Consider the following 15,537-nt stretch of genomic DNA (forward strand, 5'->3'; position numbering starts at 1 on the left):
AAATATAGGAAATTAAATGAAAGGAGTACCTTACTCCCTCCTCACCTAACTCCCTCAGTCACCAAACTCTCACTGTAGCACTCAAATGCCACAAGCTCAGCACTCAGTGCAAACAAAGTCTGCACTGTATCTAGCCCCTATTTATACTGTGACTCTAGCTTCTAAAAACTGGCCTAATGCAATTAACTAATTAACAAGCTCCAGCTGCAAGTAAGTCCAAGTAGAACCTTGTTTAAAGCTGATTCAAAATTCACCTTCTTATAGACCAAACAGCAACTTTTAAGTTAATTAACTAAATAAAAGAAATACTAGACTTTAAATAACCCTTATACTCCCTCAGTCACCAAACTCTCACTGTAGCACTCAAATGCCACAAGCTCAGCACTCAGTGCAAACAAAGTCTGCACTGTATCTAGCCCCTATTTATACTGTGACTCTAGCTTCTAAAAACTGGCCTAATGCAATTAACTAATTAACAAGCTCCAGCTGCAAGTAAGTCCAAGTAGAACCTTGTTTAAAGCTGATTCAAAATTCACCTTCTTATAGACCAAACAGCAACTTTTAAGTTAATTAACTAAATAAAAGAAATACTAGACTTTAAATAACCCTTATACTCCCTCAGTCACCAAACTCTCACTGTAGCACTCAAATGCCACAAGCTCAGCACTCAGTGCAAACAAAAAATTACATCAACATTTCTTTAAATGCATGGAAATAAGGTTCACACTCTTGCTGTGTGTGAACCTGCTCAGTGGACGGCAGGGAAGATCTCAAACTGAGACCTCACCAGCGCAAATCCCGTTTTGGCCACTCGCGGATTTAATGGACATAACAGGATTTGCACCGATGTGGAAGTGGGCCGGCAGATCGCGCCCTCGTATTCTGTCATTGCCACAGAGTACCAAGTACTTGTTTCACTCAATTCCCATTGTATTTCAGTAAGTCATGTGTTCCCCATGCTTAAAAAATAACAACATTTTCAATTTAATCTCATTTTGATTATGCTCTGTTCTTTACGTCTGTGTGCGGATGGGGAGAGACCAAGGAAAGAAGCTGAAGAAAACATTTGAAGGACAAACCTTCTTTAACCGTTGTACCGATTGACCGGTTAATGAATTTTCTGTACCTCTGTTACAAACAGTACAAACACAAGCTTTACACTGAGGGTGAATTTTTTTTCCCATATCAACAAAGGCCGATGTCAGACAGGAAACCTGGCGTTGAGGCAACCAACGGCAATACTGGCTTTTTCCGCCATATAGTCCGGGACGGAAAACAACTGCCGTCATGGTTCCACGACGGGTTGCTGGTGGGCTGCCTCTGATTCACCCGCCTCGTCATCAAATCAGCGGCTCGATGATCTGGGCGCCATTTTTAAAGGCTGCCCCAGTGTATAGCTGGCATACGGCTTTCAAAAAACATCTCAACAAATACATGGATAGGATGGGTATAGAGGGATATAGCACTAGGAATTGCTGAAGGTTTTGGCCAAGGGTGGTACCATGATCAGTACAGGCTTGGAGGGTCGAAGGGTCTGGTCTTGTGCTGTATTGTTCCTTTGTTCAAACCAGAAAGCAAGCTGGCACTACCCTAGCATTACCCTGGCTCCTGCTGGCACAACCCTCTCCTGCTGAGCGCTGCATTCCAAGTTCCTCTGGGAGTGCTGCTCGTCAGGTGTATGCCTGGTGAGACCAGTTGTGCTTCATGCGATCTGACATCACAACGCCATGGGTGGGTGGATTTTTTGACATGGAGATGATTCCGGTGTATGGGCCTGATAATTCTGTTAGTTTATTACAATGAAATTCCTGACGTGGAAAGTCAACATGGCCCGTCACTGACAGGGATGGGGAGGGGGACAATCACTTTCTGCTTTTACGTCATCATGAGATGCGACTTTGACCTTTCCTGCTCCTGTCGCTGAACCTGCCCGACATGAATGGGAGTGGAAAATCTCGGCCTGAGTGTTTTGTGCCAGTTTGTTAGGTGAGTGAACGGTGTTTTCATGAAAATTATGTTTTTCTTTATTTCAGTACTGGTATCTTAGGCAATCCCGGTGTGAACCTGTGATCATATAATTGATGACAATGATTGCATTATTAATGTATTATTATTTATTTATCATTAATAATAAAAGATGAATCTGTCAGTTCACTGTCCAAAATTTGTCTCTTTGACAAGGGCCAAACTGTAAACAATTATTCATAATGCGGAGTTACTCACTGTTCTATCATTATCCTATCAGTAGCACATTTTCATCTTATTTCCTCCTGGTTTTGTTACCTTTCTTTTTACACGTAAATGCAAACACTTCACCACTGCCCCCATAGCCGAAGCAGTATTCACCACTGGCACGGTGGCACAATGGTTAGCACTGCTGCCTCACAGTGCCAGGGACCCGGGTTCAATTTCGGCCTGTGTGGAGTTTGCACTTTCTCCCTCTGTTTGCATGGGTTTTCTCCCACAGTCCAAAGATGTGCAGGTTAGGCAGATTGGCCATGATACAATTGCCCCTTAGTGTCCAAAGATGTGCAGATTAGGTAGATTGGCCATGATAATATTGCCCCAGTGTCCAAAGATGTGCAGGTTAGGTGGATTGGGCACGATAAAATTGTCCCTTAGTGTCCAAAGATGTGCAGGTAAGGTGGGGTTAGGGTGGGGGAGTGGGCCGAGGTAGGGTGCTCTTTCAGAGGGCTGGTGCAGACTTGATGGGCCAAATGGTCTCCTTCTGCACTATAGGGATTCTATGATTAATTTGAGCATGCCCCTCCCCTTAACAACATCCACATAATTTAACATAGTGAATAATAATTTCTTGTTTAAACTAGACTGAAGTAATATTTTGAAGGGATCTGAATAGAACATGAGAAATGAGGTCTTAAAATAGATTAAAATATTCAGATACCTAATTTAAAGTTTGCTTTCCTGAAATCCTGCGAGTGCCTCAATCCAAAGATCAGTTGTAAGTGAAATGACTTGCTTTAAAGAACAGTTTGTAATTAGCATTTTTCTTTAGCAAACATACAAATAGTATTATTCCTCTCACAATGAAAATCCACCATGAAAACAATCATTTTTATAGAGAGATAGAGACCTAACACTTCTGTAAGACTATTGATCCATCAGCATTATATTCCTCCTGGGCATAAGCTTCTGAATGGAATTATTGTTCAACATCTTGAAAGTAAGGGTCTGCTTTAACAGCATCACTTTGGATTCCATGATAATCGCTAGTCCTAATTGCTCAATCTTTCATCCATCAACATCTTATCAGATGGATTTATCTTGGCCTCACACAGTTTGACATCAAGCTCTTCTCTATCACCTCTTTGGGATAGTCTCAGATATACTTATTTCCTTCTCTTTTGTGAAAATGTAATTTATGGTTGTTTATAGGCCTGTTGTTTTTGAATTGATTGTTATAGAGGCTATTTGTTACAATAGCAGGTGTTCCACAGGAGAGAATATTGCACCTTCCTATTAATGCTTTTGAAGACAATAGCATGGCTAGTCTTTGCTTACTGAGTGCTACAGTTCGCTTTTTAAATTGGAAAACCATCATTCCTTTATGGCAAACTGAAATCTTCAGAACGACTTGTCAAGAATCTGTCCAACTCTGAGTGGAGTCTGCACGTTCTCCCCGTGCCTGCATGGGTTTCCTCCGGGTGCTGCGGTTTCCTCCCACAGTCCAAAGATGTGCAGGTTAGGTGGATTGGCCAATCTAAATTACCCCTTAAAGGTCCAAAAAGGTTAGGTGGGGTTATTGGGTTACGGGGATAGGATGGAGGTGTGGGCTTAGGTAGGGTGCTCTTTCCAAGGGCCGGTGCAGAATCGATGGGCTGACTGGCCTACCTCAGCACGGTATATTCTATAATCTAAGACACAAAGAAAATGGCTTACTGGCTTTCATCCATAGATGTGCAGGTTACGTTGATTGGCCATGCGTTAAATTGCCCCTTAGTGTCCAAAAGGTTAATTAGGGTTACTGTGTTATCAGGATAGGGTGGAGTTGTGGGTCAAGGTGCTCCTTCAGAGGTTCGATGCAGATGTGGTGGGCGGAATGGCCTCCTTCTGCACCGTAGTGACTCTATCATTCTTTTTACAAGTAAGAAAAAAATGTTTTGCACAAAAAAATACCCTCAACACAATAAGCAAGAACTGGCCAGTTTGCAAAGTGGCAGGTTTCCTCAGCTTTTTGGCACACAGGCAGTGCAAGCTCTCAGGTCAATTCAGAGCTGCAGGAATGCTTTCCAATGTTGTAAAAATGGTTCTCCACAACTCCTTAAGAATGGAGGATTGGGCACATTGCCTTCAGATCGCATTGGAGCAGCATTGGAAGAGGTCTGGACACAGGTGGGGAAGGCAATATGTCACAGAGGAAACTAAAACTAAATAAATTACCAAATGGTTTGTTTCTATATTCCTGCTCTTTGAAAATATGGTGATTAGTATCCTGTGTCAGGTGGATGTACCTTTAAGAAATGGGTGTTTATCAAATAGCTGCAAAGATGTCAGTGTGTGGGTGGAGCTGGGCTGTCTGTCTTTCACTTTCGTTTTTGAGCTGACAGCTGTAGTGTGTTTTTGGTTTCGTTTTCAGAGGTGGAGAGCTGCATTAAAAGCAAGCAAGCTGTATAATGATCTCTCTCTCTACAAGCTAAGGAATGTCTCCAGATCATTGATGATTTCAAAGTAATACCTGTTTCTGTAGAGCATTTAAACTTGCTGTCTTTATTTTTAAAAGGTTTTAACTTATGGATGATGTTTGGGAAGTTATTAAGAGTTACGTATAGAATATTCTATTTGGGAAAATATCAGTGTTTGTAGTTTTTTTTAATAAACATTTTATTGAGGTATTTTTGGTATAGTAACAGCAACAAAATAAACAATATACATGAAACCATAAACATAGTGCAAAAGACATTTACCTCTCATACAGGTCCCACACTTATTGACCCCTACTCTAATCTAAACTCCCCCCCCCCCCCGCCCCCGTCTGCTGACGATTAATTTCCCGCAAAGAAGTCGACGAACGGTTGCCACCTCTAGGTGAACTTTAACAGTGACCTTCTCAAGGCGAACTTGATTTTCTCCAAACAGAGAAAGCTAGCCAGGTTTTCGACTTCGGGTGCTTTGAATCCCTCCATGCCAATAGTATCCGTCTCCGGGCTACCAGGGAAGCAAAGGCCAGAACATCTGCCTCTTTCTCCTTCTGGATTATCAGTTGATAAGATGTTGACTGTGTGTTTATAAAATGTTAACTGGATTCATAGAATAAACATTGTTTTGTTTTAAGCATACTTTATTTCTCATTTGTACCACCTGTAAAGTGGGCTCTTGTGCTCCCCATAACCAAAATCTATTTAAAGTTGTGGGTCAGGTGAAGTCCATGATATACTTTGTGGTTCTCTAAACCCTGGCCCATAATACTTGTTACTTCTGAAATGACCTTTTCCAAATTTCTCTAGTTGTCAATGCTTTGGCTGCTGGGCTAAATATGTTCAGTAGCCATCAAAGTGCATATTTTTTTCCAAGTACTTTTCACACATTTTTATATGAATAGCATCAGACAGAACCCTGATTCCTCCAAAGCAGCTTGCTGAATATTTTAATGTCACTTCAAAATGTTTTGTAGTCTGTTTAGTTACACTTACGCGTTCCAATAAATGTAAAAGAAAATGTAATGGAAGTGGTTTTGGTCGAGGCCGAAGGAGCATTCCTCCCCCAATAAGAAATACCTACTTACCTTTTGAACCCCTCTGGAATGGTTTTGAAGATACTGATCGAGTTAGATGAATTAAGGTGGGAGGAGGCTTGTGTAAAGAATAAAAATTGGCATGGATTTGTTAGGCCAAATGGCAGTAAATTCTACGTTCAATGAAATCAGGATCTGATGTATGGCATAGGTTCACGATTTGCTTATTAAGATGAGTACTTTCTGACTTGGAATGATGGCACTGGCCACAATGTTAATAGGAACAGGTCAGTAAGTCATATCTCACTCATTGTGGAGCACCTGCCACCCTTCCTCTGTCATACGTGAGACCTCAAAATCAACCCTTACCCACACGTTACCTCCCGTCCCTTCCCCAACCATGTGTTAATCGCCTGGGTCACGTTTTGAGTGTCCAGGAACATTCCTGGCATGGAGACTCCTGCACAAGCAGGGATGGTTGTCAAAACAAATTCCCATTGCCACCTTGGCACGGTGGCACAGTGGTTAGCACTGCTGCCTCTCAGCTTCAGGGACCCAGGTTCAATTCCAGCCTCAGGTGATGTCTGTGTGAAGTTTGCACTTTCTCCTCGTGTATACGTAGGTTTCCTCCGGGTGCCCCGATTTCCTCCCACAGTCCAAAGATGTACAGGTGAATTGGATTGGCTGTGCGAAATTGCCCCTTAGTGGGTGGCACGGTAGCACAGTGGGCATTACTGTTGCTTCTCAGCGCCAGGGTCCTAGATTCAATTCCTGGCTTGGGTCACTGTCTGTGCGGAGTCTGCATGTTCTCCCTGTGTCTGTGTGGGTTTCCTCCGGGTGCTCCGGTTTCCTCCCACTAGTCCCCAAAGACGTGCTGTTAGGTAATTTGGACATTCTGATTTCTCCCTCTGTGTACCCGAACAGGCAACCAGGGGCTTTTCACAGTAACTTCATTGCAGTGTTAATGCAAGCCTACTTGTGACAATAAAGATTATTATTATAAAAAAGGTTAGTTGCGATAACTGGGTTATGGGGATAGGGTGGAGGAGTGGGCTTAAGTAGGGTTGTCCTCCCAGACTTGATGGCCAATGGCCTCCTTCTGCACTGTAAATTCTATGATTCCTTAAAATCACTCTGTTGGACAAATTGTTAGGTACCTTTCCAATATCCCCTTCATTGTCTCACTGTCCATTTTGATACATTACACCTCAAATGCAAGTAGTTGTTAACAGCAGAGAGTTCACCCTCGTGGCCCACAATTTAATTTTTTTATTATTTTATGGTTTTTTTCTAAATTGAATTTTTTTAAATAATTTTTATTCAAAAGTTTCATAAAATATCAACAACAAAAAGTACATTTTTTTTTACAAAGAACAGAAAAAAGAAAAAACAGTACCCCCCCCCCCCCCCCCCCGCGCATACACAAAGGAAGAGGTAAATTAACACCCGCCATTCGCACAAAACACGCGCCCGCACCTTCGACAACCCCCCCCCCCCCCGTGTATACGTAGAGAAAGAAATAAATCAACGCCCGCCATTAGCATAAAGCATCCCTCCGGTCCAAATCAATGAAACAATCCCCCCCCCCCCCCTTCCCGCCCCCGGGCTGCTGCTGCTGCTGGCCTTTTCCTATCGTTCTGCCAGGAAATCCAGAAATGGCTGCCACCTCCTGAAAAACCACAGCACTGATCCCCTTAGGGGAAATTTCACCTTCTCTAGTTTAAGAAACCCTGCCATGTCATTGACCCAGGCCTCCACGCTTGGGGGCCTCGCATCCTTCCACTGAAGAATCCTCCGCCGGGCTGCTTGGGACGCAAAGGCCAGAACACCGGCCTCTTTCGCCTCCTGCACTCCCAGCTCCACTGCAACCCCAAAAATTGCGAGCCCCCAGCCCGGATTGACCCAGGATCCTACCACCCTCGACACCGTCCTCGCTACGCCCTTCCAAAATTCCCCCAGCGCTGTGCATGCCCAGAACATATGGGCATGATTTGCTGGGCTCCCTGAGCACCTGTCCTCACTCCCGAAGAACCGACTCATCCTTGTCCCCGCCATGTGAGCCCTATGCAGCACCTTAAACTGTATGAGGCCAAGCCTCGCACAAGGAGGAGTTCACCCTCCCCAGGGCGTCCGCCCATGTCCCCTCCTCTATCTCCTCACCCAGCTCCTCCTCCCAATTACCCTTCAGCTCCTCGACCGAGGCCTCGTCCATCTCCTACATCACCTGGTATGCTGCCGAGATCCTCCCCTCACCAACCCACACCCCCGAGAGCACCCTGTCCTGGATCCCACGCGGCGGCAGCAGAGGAAACTCCGCCACTTGCCGCCTGACAAATGCCCTTACCTGCATGTACCTGAAGGCGGTCCCCAGGGGGAGCCCGAACTTCACCTCCAGCGCACCCAGGCTCGCAAACTCCCCATCTACAAACAGGTCCCTCAACCTCCTGATACCTGCCCTGTGCCAACTCAGGAAACCGCCATCAATTCTCCCTGGGACAAACCGGTGATTGCCCCGTATCGGGGCCCCCATCAAGGCCCCCACCTACCCCCTGTGCCGTCTCCATTGCCCCCAAATTTTGAGAGTAGCCGCAACCACAGGGCTCGTGGTATACCTCGTTGGAGGGAGCGGCAGCGGCGCCGTTACCAGCGCCTCTAGGCTCGTGCCCACACAGGACGCCATCTCCATTCTCTTCCATGCTGCCCCCTCCCCCTCCATCACCCATTTACGCACCATCGCTGCATTGGCAGCCCAGTAGTACCCACAGAGGTTGGCAGCGCCAGCCCCCCCCTGTCCCTGCCCCGCTCCAAGAACACCCTTCTCACCCTCGGGGTCCCGTGAGCCCACACAAACCCCGTAATGCTCCTGTTAACCCACCTGAAAAAGGCCTTCGGGATAAGGATGGGGAGGCACTGGAACAGGAACAGAAACCTCGGGAGCACCGTCATTTTGACTGACTGTACCCTACCCGCCAGAGACAGCGGCAACATGTCCCACCTCTTAAACTCCTCCTCCATTTGCTCCACCAACCTCATGTGATTAAGCTTATGCAAGGCCTCCCAACTCCTGGCCACCTGAACCCCCAAGTACCTGAAGCTCCTCTCCGCCCTATTCAGTGGAAGCCTGTCAATTCCCCCCTCCTGATCCCCTGGGTGTACCACAAACAGCTCGCTCTTCCCCAAGTTGAGCTTGTATCCTGAGAAATCCCCAAATTCCCAGAGAATCCCCATCACCTCCGGCATTCCCCCCACCGGGTCCGCCACATACAACAATAGGTCATCCGCATAGAGCGACACTCGGTGCTCCTCCCCACCCCGGACCAGCCCCCTCCAACTCCCCGACTCCCTCAGCGCCATAGCCAGGGGTTCAATTGCCAGCGCAAAAAGCAGAGGGGACAAGGGACACCCCTGCCTCGTCCCTCGAAATAGCTGAAAAAACTCCGACCTCCTCCTATTGGTGGCCACGCTCGCCATCGGGGCCTCATACAACAGCCTCACCCAACTAACAAACCCCTGCCCAAACCCGAACCTTTCCAACACCTCCCAAAATTATCCCCACTCAACCCTATCAAAGGCCGTCTCCGCGTCCAGGGTCACCACAATCTCTGCCTCCCCTTCTACTGCCGGCATCATTATAACGTTCAAGAGCCTCCTTATGTTGGTGTTCAGCTGCCTCCCCTTCACAAACCCCGTTTGATCTTCGTGGATAACCTGCGGCACACAGTCCTCTATCCTCACGGCCAAGATCTTTGCCAACAGCTTGGCGTCCACATTCAAAAGAGAGATCGGCCTGTATGACCCACACTGCAGGGGATCCTTGTCCCACTTAAGAATCAGGGAGATCAGCGCCCGAGACATCGTCGGGGGCAAAGCCCCTCCTTCCCTTGCCTCGTTAAAAGTCCTAACAGGGGACCCAACAGGTCTGCATACTTCTTGTAAAATTCAGCCGGGAACCCATCCGGACCCGGCGCCTTCCCCGACTGCATGCTCCCTATCCCTTTGACCAGCTCCTCCAGCTCAACCGGCGTCCCCAGTTCCTCCACCTGTCCCTCCTCCACCCTCGGGAATCTCAACCTGTCCAAAAAGCGCCCCATCCCCCCCTCCTCCGCCGGGGGTTCAGACTGATACAGTTTCTCATAAAAGTCCCTGAAGGGACAGCATGGTGGCCTAGTGGTTAGCACAACCACCTCACGGCGCTGAGGTCCCAGGTTCGATCCCGGCTCTGGGTCACTGTCCGTGTGGAGTTTGCACATTCTCCCCGTGTCTGCGTGGGTTTCGCCCCCACAACCCAAAAATGTGCAGAGTAGGTGGATTGGCCACGCTAAATTGCCCCTTAATTGGAAAAAATAATTGGGTAATCTAAATTTTAAAAAAAAGTCCCTGAAGACCCCATTAATGTCTACCCCCCTTCGCACCACATTTCCTCCCCGATCCTTAACTCCACCAATCTCCCGAGCCGCATCCCGCTTACGGAGCTGGTGTACCAGCATCCTGCTCGCCTTCTCCCCATATTCATACACTGTGCCTTCCTCCACTGAGCTTCCGCCTTTCTGGTGGTTAACAAGTCAAACTCAGCCTGAAGGCTGCGCCGCTCCCTCAGCAATCCCTCCTCCGGGGCCTCCGTATATCTCCTGTCTACCCTCACCATCTCCCCTACCAATCTCTCCCTCTCTCTGCTCCCTTCTTTCCCTGTGGGCTCGAATGGAGATCAACTCCCCCCTAACCACAGCCTTCAGCGCCTCCCAGACCGTCCCCACTCGTACCTCCCCATTGTCATTGGCCTCCAGGTACCTCTCAATGCATCCTCGAACCCGTCCCCCCACCTCCTCATCCGCCAGCAGCCCCACCTCCAAGCGCCAAAGCGGGCGCTGGTCTCTCTCCTCCCCCAGCCCGAGGTCCACCCAGTGCGGGGCATGGTCGGAAATGGCTATCGCCGAATACTCAGCATCCTCCATCCTCGCAATCAGCGCCCTACTCATAACGAAGAAGTCGATCCGGGAATAGGCCTTATGCACATGGGAAAAGTATGAAAATTCCCTGGCCCTCGGCCTCGCAAACATCCATGGATCCACCCCTCCCATCTGGTCCATAACCCCCCTCAACACCTTAGCCGCCGCAGGCCTCCTACCCGTCCTGGAACTGGATTGATCCAGTGGCGGATCCAGCACCGTTTTGAAATCCCCCCCCATTATCAGACCCTGTGATGAACGGTATTAATAACTGCCGTAAACGGTACCTGACCTTTAATACCTTGCCCCTTTAAGATGCTTGGAACCCTGGGGGACTCCGCCTCTGGCTACACCCCCAGGAAACGGTATATAGGATAAGGTTCCATGTGGTGAGCACACTTCTCTCGGATGCTGTTCAGTTCTCTGTAGATTAAAGTCTTTTGATTACCTACCTCGCTCTCACGTCGTGATTGAGGGTGCCTCAATTTAATTTACAGGCACATCAAGATGGACAGCGCTCTAAAACCGGAGAAACTCAACCTGGACGCCAGGTCGGCGGAAGCTCCGGAAATTTTAAAATGTTGGCTCCGGTGTTTCGAGGACTATCTGGACTCCTCGACGACTGATGTCGACAGCACTTGCAAGCTACGTTTAGTACATGGCCGGGTGGGCCACCGACTCTGCGCCGTGATCGGGAACGCTACGACCTATGATGCGGCGGTCGAAATACTGAAGAAACGCTTCACAAAACCTACAAACGAGGTACACGCCAGACATTTGCTCTCAACCTGCAGCCAGCGTTCCGGAGAAACGCTGGACGAGTTCGTGGAAAGACTCACTGCGCTCGTGAGGAACTGTAACCACAAAGCAGTGACAGCAGAAGACCACAGGAACTTGCATATTCGCGACGCCCTTGTGTCCGATATCAGGTCCTCATACATCCGGAAGCGGCTCCTAGAAGACGGGGCAAAGGATCTCCAGGGCACAGTAACGCTCGCCTCGTCTCTCGAAACGGCCCACCATAACCTCTGTACGTACTCCGCGGACCTTGCGAACCCCTCTCGATCCCCTCCCGACTCGGCCACACTACAGGCCTGTGCCGCGCAGCGATCCGCTCACTCCGGGGGTTCCCCATGCTATTTCTGTGGGCAAGGCCAGCACCCACGTCAGCGTTGCCCGGCCCGCTCCGCGATCTGCAACGACTGTGGGAAGAAAGGGCACTTCGCGAAAGTCTGCCTGGCTGGGCCCAAAGGCCACAAACGAAACCCTCACCAGGCCCAGAAATCAAGCTCCCGGTCTCACAGACCTCGCAACGCGGCCGCGCTGCGGCCGGGCACGCCCACTTTCGGCGCGTCATCGACCTCGTGTGAGTCATGGGAGTGGCCATCTTCGAAACCCGACACATTCGACCGGCGACCACGGTCGACCTTAAATCGGCCTATTATCAACTCCTGGTGGCCATTTTGTGAGTTCGACTCCGACGGCCCGCAACTAGGAGCGATCACACTCGATCAATCGCGGCCAAAGCACCTGCGGAACTCGATGATGCGGGTTTAAGTCAACAGCCACGACACTCCCTGCCTATTCGTCTCCGGGAGCACGGAGAGCTTTATCCATCCAGACACAGTAAGGTGCTGCTCCCTGCGCACCCACCCCGATTCCCAATCTATCGCCCTAGCTTCGGGGTCCCACTCGGTACAAATCACGGGCTATTGTGTCGCTGACCTCGCAATTCAAGGCGCTGAATACACCCAATTTAAACTCTTCATCCTCCCTCGCCACTGCGCCCCCCGGCTGCTCGGTCTGGACTTTCAGTGCGGCCACCGGAGCCTGACACTGAAGTTCGGCAGGCCCTTGCCCCCACTCACGGTCTGCAGACTGGCGACACTCAAAGTTGCGCCACCCTCCCTCTTCGTGAACCTCACTCCCGACTTTAAGCCCGTCGCCACCAGGAGTCGCCGGTACAGTACCCAAGACATGACCTTCAGCAAGTCAGAGGTTCAGCGGCTACTAAAAGAGGGGGTCATAGAGGCCAGCAACAGCCCTTGGAGGGCTCAAGTATTGGTAGTCCGCTCCGGGGAAAAGCAGCGAATGGTCGTGGATTATAGCCAGACCATAAACCGCTTTATGCAACTCGATGCGTATCCACTTCCCCGCATAGCAGAAATGGTGACCCAAATCGCCCAGTATCGGGTATTCTCCACGGTCGACCTTAAATCGGCCTATCATCAACTCCCTATCCGCCCACAGGACCACCCCTACATGGCTTTCGAAGCAGCCGGTCGGCTGTTTCACTTCCTCAGGGTCCCTTTTGGTGTCACAAACGGAGTCTCCGGTTTCCAGAGGGCAATGGATCATATTGTGGACCAGTACGGCTTACGGGCCACCTTCCTGTACTTGGACAACGTCACCATCTGCGGCCATGATCAGCAGGACCACGACGCAAACCTGAGGAGGTTCCTCCAGACTGCCCGGGCCCTCAACCTCACGTACATCAAAGAGAAATGCGTGTTTCACACAACCCGGCTAGCCATCCTTGGCTACGTCGTGGACAATGGGGTCCTAGGCCCAGACCCCGACCGCATGCATCCCCTTAAGGAACTTCCCCTTTCCCGTAGCCTCAAGGCACTCAAACGGTGCTTGGGGATTTTCTCCTGTTACGCCCAGTGGGTCCCCAGATATGGGGACAAAGCCCGACCACTCATTAAGACCACGTTTTTTTCCCCTGATGGCTGAGGCCCAGTCGGTTTTCAGCCGTATCAAGGCCGACATCATCAAGGCCGCCATGCACGCGGTGGACGAAGCCATCCCCTTCCAAGTAGAAAGCGACGCATCAGATGTCGCCCTGGCTGCTACCCTCAACCAGGCAGGCAGGCCAGTAGCGTTCTTCCCCCGAACCCTCAACGCCTCGGAAATCCGGCACTCTGCAGTCGAGAGGGAGGCACAAGCCATAGTAGAGGCCGTGCGATACTGGAGGCACTACCTAGCCGGTAGGAGGTTCACCCTCGTCACCGACCAACGGTCGGTCGCCTTTATGTTCGATAACGCACAACGGGGCAAAATAAAGAATGACAGAATTCTGAGGTGGAGAATAGAGCTCTCCACCTATAAGTACGATATTAAATATCGCCCGGGGAAGCTCAACGAGTCCCCAGATGCCCTGTCCCACGGCACGTGTGCCAACACGCAAATTGGACCGCCTGAGATCCATCCACGATGACCTCTGCCACCCGGGGGTCACCCGGCTTGCCCACTTCATCAAGTCCTGGAATCTACCCTACTCCACAGGGGAGGTCAAGGCCATGACTAAGGCATGCCAGATCTGTGCGGAATGCAAACCGCAATTCTATCGACCAGACAAGGCCCGCCTGATAAAGGCCTCTGGGCCCTTTGAGCGACTAGGTGTGGACTTCAAAGGGCCCCTCCCATCCACCAACCACAAAATCTATTTCCTCACCATCATCGATGAGTTCTCCCGCTTCCCTTTTGCTGTCCCCTGCCCCGATATGACCTCGGCCTCTGTGATCAAGGCACTACGCAGCATCTTCACACTGTTTGGTTTCCCCGCTTATATCCACAGCGACCGGGGTACATCGTTCATGAGCGATAAGCTACGTCGGTACCTGCTCAGCAAGGGCATCGCCTCGAGCAGAACGACAAGCTATAACCCACGGGGAAACGGGGAAGTGGAGAGGGAGAACGCGACAGTTTGGAAGGCTGTCCTTCTAGCCCTACGGTCAAGGAGTCTCCCAATCACCCGCTGGCAGGAGGTCCTACCCGATGCCCTGCACTCCATTAGGTTGCTCCTCTGTACGGCCACGAACGAGACCCCTCACAATCGTTTGTTTGTCTTCCCCAGGGAGTCCATCTTTGGGGTCTCGCTTCCACCCTGGCTGACAACTCCGGGTCCAGTCCTACTCCGGAGACACGTGAGGAGCCATGAAACGGATCCAATAGTCGAGAGGGTCCACCTGCTGCACGCAAACCCTCAATACGCCTACGTCGAGCACCCCGACGGCAGGCAGGATACAGTCTCCCTGCGAGACCTGGCACCCGCTGGCTCTCCCACTGACCCAGACGTTTTCCCCACCGACCCCCCCCCCCTTCTACCGACGCTCCCCGCCCCGCACAGACTGCCGACTCCAACAGCGCCCCCCCACAGCGCCCCCTGCCCCCCAGCCGGCGCCGATCGCCCTAATCACCCCTGATACCCCCCCCCTCCAAGGCGGGCAAAGGCTCAGTCAACCGTGCTCCTGGATATACCACCATCGGAAACGACCGCATCCACGGCGCCACCACCGGAGCAGCGAAAGTCAGCACGGACGATCAGACCACCACAAAGACTGAACTTATAACTCCACTTCACCCCCGACGGACTATGTGTTTTTTTTAAACAGGGGATGAATGTGATGAACGGCATTAATAACTACCGTAAACGGTACCTGACCTTTAATACCTTGCCCCTTTAAGATGCTTGGAACCCTGGGGGACTCCGCCTCTGGCTACGCCCCCAGGAAACGGTATATAGGATAAGGCTCCATGTGGTGAGCACACTTCTCTCGGATGCTGTTCAGTTCTCTGTAGATTAAAGTCTTTTGATTACCGACCTCGCTCTCGCGTCGTAATTGAGGGTGCCTCAGACCCCCCACCCTCCAAATCTAGAATCCGGCCCAATATGCGCATCGTCCCAATTCGGGGCGTACACATTAATCAGCACCACCCGCTCCCCTTGCAGCTTGCCACTCACCATCACATACCTCCCGCCACTGTCTGCCACCACATTCGACGCCTCAAACGACACCCTCTTCCCCACCAGGATCGCCACCCCCCTATTTTTTGCATCCAGCCCCAAATGAAACACTTGGCTCACCCATCCCTTCCTCAATCTAACCTGATCCC

The sequence above is a fragment of the Scyliorhinus canicula genome, chromosome 21 (assembly GCF_902713615.1).
Source record: "Scyliorhinus canicula chromosome 21, sScyCan1.1, whole genome shotgun sequence".
Taxonomy (NCBI): Eukaryota; Metazoa; Chordata; class Chondrichthyes; order Carcharhiniformes; family Scyliorhinidae; genus Scyliorhinus; species Scyliorhinus canicula.